At 58.0% G+C, this 4,142-nt stretch overlaps 1 non-coding gene and 1 pseudogene across 1 annotated transcript; both read left to right on the top strand.

Moving 5' to 3' along the window:
* The first annotated feature begins 1,596 nt into the window (after positions 1-1,596).
* Positions 1,597-1,751, top strand: LOC126476443 (5.8S ribosomal RNA). Its single transcript, XR_007586977.1, has one exon. It is a non-coding gene; the product is annotated as a 5.8S ribosomal RNA (ribosomal RNA).
* A 188-nt stretch (positions 1,752-1,939) lies between these two features.
* The window catches only part of LOC126475568 (large subunit ribosomal RNA), a 5,905-nt pseudogene continuing 3,702 nt past the window's right edge, over positions 1,940-4,142 (top strand).

Here is a 4,142-nt window from a genome sequence, read left to right on the forward strand (position 1 = left end):
ACGCTGTTGGTTCACCGCCCGTCGGTGTTTAACTGGCATGTATCGTGGGACGTCCTGCCGGTGGGGCGAGCCGAAGGTGTGCGACCGCCTCGTGCGTGCTCGTGCGTCCCGAGGCGGACCCCGTTGAAATCCTACCAGGGTGCTCTTTATTGAGTGTCTCGGTGGGCCGGCACGTTTACTTTGAACAAATTAGAGTGCTTAAAGCAGGCAAGCCCGCCTGAATACTGTGTGCATGGAATAATGGAATAGGACCTCGGTTCTATTTTGTTGGTTTTCGGAACCCGAGGTAATGATTAATAGGGACAGGCGGGGGCATTCGTATTGCGACGTTAGAGGTGAAATTCTTGGATCGTCGCAAGACGAACAGAAGCGAAAGCATTTGCCAAGTATGTTTTCATTAATCAAGAACGAAAGTTAGAGGTTCGAAGGCGATCAGATACCGCCCTAGTTCTAACCATAAACGATGCCAGCCAGCGATCCGCCGCAGTTCCTCCGATGACTCGGCGGGCAGCCTCCGGGAAACCAAAGCTTTTGGGTTCCAGGGGAAGTATGGTTTTAAAGCTGAAACTTAAAGGAATTGACGGAAGGGCACCACCAGGAGTGGAGCCTGCGGCTTAATTTGACTCAACACGGGAAACCTCACCAGGCCCGGACACCGGAAGGATTGACAGATTGATAGCTCTTTCTTGATCCGGTGGGTGGTGGTGCATGGCCGTTCTTAGTTGGTGGAGCGATTTGTCTGGTTAATTCCGATAACGAACGAGACTCTAGCCTGCTAACTAGTCGCGTGACATCCTTCGTGCTGTCAGCGATTACTTTTCTTCTTAGAGGGACAGGCGGCTTCTAGCCGCACGAGATTGAGCAATAACAGGTCTGTGATGCCCTTAGATGTTCTGGGCCGCACGCGCGCTACACTGAAGGAATCAGCGTGTCTTCCTAGGCCGAAAGGTCGGGGTAACCCGCTCAACCTCCTTCGTGCTAGGGATTGGGGCTTGCAATTGTTCCCCATGAACGAGGAATTCCCAGTAAGCGCGAGTCATAAGCTCGCGTTGATTACGTCCCTGCCCTTTGTACACACCGCCCGTCGCTACTACCGATTGAATGATTTAGTGAGGTCTTCGGACTGGTACGCGGCATTGACTCTGTCGTTGCCGATGCTACCGGAAAGATGACCAAACTTTATCATTTAGAGGAAGTAAAAATCGTAACAAGGTTTCCGTAGGTGAACCTGCGGAAGGATCATTACCGACTAGACTGCATGTCTTTCGATGTGCGTGTCGTGTCGCGCAACACGCTACCTGTACGGCTCGCAGTAGCCGTGCGCCGCGTGCGGAACCACGCGTTCGTCTCAAAACTAACGGCAATGTTGTGTGGTACGAGCGATGAAGCGCTGGAGCGGCTGGCCTGCGGCACCTGGCGCCTGGCGCCGGTTTTGAATGACTTTCGCCCGAGTGCCTGTCCGCTCCGGTGTGGAGCCGTACGACGCCCATCGGCCGTGAGGCCGTTGGACACTGAACGCTGGAACAGGGGCCGCCACACGCCTCAGTCCCGCCTATGCAACTGTCTTGAAAGAGATAGTGGAAACTATGAAAAGATCACCCAGGACGGTGGATCACTCGGCTCGTGGGTCGATGAAGAACGCAGCAAATTGCGCGTCGACATGTGAACTGCAGGACACATGAACATCGACGTTTCGAACGCACATTGCGGTCCATGGATTCCGTTCCCGGGCCACGTCTGGCTGAGGGTCGGCTACGTATACTGAAGCGCGCGGCGTTTGCCCCGCTTCGCAGACCTGGGAGTCTCGTGGCCGCCTGTGGGGTCGGCCGCGTCTCCTTAAACGTGCGATGCGCGCCCGTCGCCTGGCGGTTCGCATACCGGTACTTACTCGGTAGCGTGCACAGCCGGCTGGCGGTGTGGCGTGCGACACCTCGTACAACGACCTCAGAGCAGGCGAGACTACCCGCTGAATTTAAGCATATTACTAAGCGGAGGAAAAGAAACTAACAAGGATTCCCCCAGTAGCGGCGAGCGAACAGGGAAGAGTCCAGCACCGAACCCGCAGGCTACCGCCTGTCGTGGCATGTGGTGTTTGGGAGGGTCCACTACCCCGACGCCTCGCGCCGAGCCCAAGTCCAACTTGAATGAGGCCACGGCCCGTAGAGGGTGCCAGGCCCGTAGCGGGCGGTGCGAGCGTCGGCGGGACCTCTCCTTCGAGTCGGGTTGCTTGAGAGTGCAGCTCCAAGTGGGTGGTAAACTCCATCTGAGACTAAATATGACCACGAGACCGATAGCGAACAAGTACCGTGAGGAAAAGTTGAAAAGAACTTTGAAGAGAGAGTTCAAAAGTACGTGAAACCGTTCTGGGGTAAACGTGAGAAGTCCGAAAGGTCGAACGGGTGAGATTCACGCCCATCCGGCCACTGGCCTCCGCCCTCGGCAGATGGGGCCGGCCGCCCCCGCGGAGCAATCCGCGGCGGGGTCGTGTCCGGTTGCCTTTCCACTCGCCGCGGGGTGGGGCCGTTATGGTGTGCGGTGGGCCGCACTTCTCCCCTAGTAGGACGTCGCGACCCGCTGGGTGCCGGCCTACGGCCCGGGTGCGCAGCCTGACCTTCCGCGGGCCTCGGTTCGCGTCTGTTGGGCAGAGCCCCGGTGTCCTGGCTGGCTGCCCGGCGGTATATCTGGAGGAGTCGATTCGCCCCTTTGGGCGCTCGGGCTCCCGGCAAGCGCGCGCGGTTCTTCCCGGATGACGGACCTACCTGGCCCGGCCCCGGACCCGCGCCGCTGTTGGCTCGGGATGCTCTCGGGCGGAATAATCGCTCCCGTCAGCGGCGCTTCAGCTTTGGACAATTTCACGACCCGTCTTGAAACACGGACCAAGGAGTCTAACATGTGCGCGAGTCATTGGGCTGTACGAAACCTAAAGGCGTAATGAAAGTGAAGGTCTCGCCCTGCGCGGGCCGAGGGAGGATGGGGCTTCCCCGCCCTTCACGGGGCGGCGGCCTCCGCACTCCCGGGGCGTCTCGTCCTCATTGCGAGGTGAGGCGCACCTAGAGCGTACACGTTGGGACCCGAAAGATGGTGAACTATGCCTGGCCAGGACGAAGTCAGGGGAAACCCTGATGGAGGTCCGTAGCGATTCTGACGTGCAAATCGTTCGTCGGAACTGGATATAGGGGCGAAAGACTAATCGAACCATCTAGTAGCTGGTTCCCTCCGAAGTTTCCCTCAGGATAGCTGGTGCTCGTACGAGTCTCATCCGGTAAAGCGAATGATTAGAGGCCTTGGGGCCGAAACGACCTCAACCTATTCTCAAACTTTAAATGGGTGAGATCTCCGGCTTGCTTGATATGCTGAAGCCGCGAGCAAACGACTCGGATCGGAGTGCCAAGTGGGCCACTTTTGGTAAGCAGAACTGGCGTTGTGGGATGAACCAAACGCCGAGTTAAGGCGCCCGAATCGACGCTCATGGGAAACCATGAAAGGCGTTGGTTGCTTAAGACAGCAGGACGGTGGCCATGGAAGTCGGAATCCGCTAAGGAGTGTGTAACAACTCACCTGCCGAAGCAACTAGCCCTGAAAATGGATGGCGCTGAAGCTTCGTGCCTATACTCGGCCGTCAGTCTGGCAGTCATGGCCGGTCCTTGCGGCCGGCCGCGAAGCCCTGACGAGTAGGAGGGTCGCGGCGGTGGGCGCAGAAGGGTCTGGGCGTGAGCCTGCCTGGAGCCGCCGTCGGTGCAGATCTTGGTGGTAGTAGCAAATACTCCAGCGAGGCCCTGGAGGGCTGACACTGAGAAGGGTTTCGTGTGAACAGCCGTTGCACACGAGTCAGTCGATCCTAAGCCCTAGGAGAAATCCGATGTTGATGGGGGCCGTCATAGCATGATGCACTTTGTGCTGGCCCCCGTTGGGCGAAAGGGAATCCCGTTCCTATTCCGGAACCCGGCAGCAGAACCGATACAAGTCGGGCCCCTCTTTTAGAGATGCTCGTCGGGGAAACCCAAAAGGACCCGGAGACGCCGTCGGCAGATCCGGGAAGAGTCTTCTTTTCTGCATGAGCGTTCGAGTTCCCTGGAATCCTCTAGCAGGGAGATAGGGTTTGGAACGCGAAGAGCACCGCAGTTGCGGCAGTGTCCCGATCT

This window comes from Schistocerca serialis, chromosome 4, assembly GCF_023864345.2.
Source record: "Schistocerca serialis cubense isolate TAMUIC-IGC-003099 chromosome 4, iqSchSeri2.2, whole genome shotgun sequence".
Lineage (NCBI taxonomy): Eukaryota > Metazoa > Arthropoda > Insecta > Orthoptera > Acrididae > Schistocerca > Schistocerca serialis.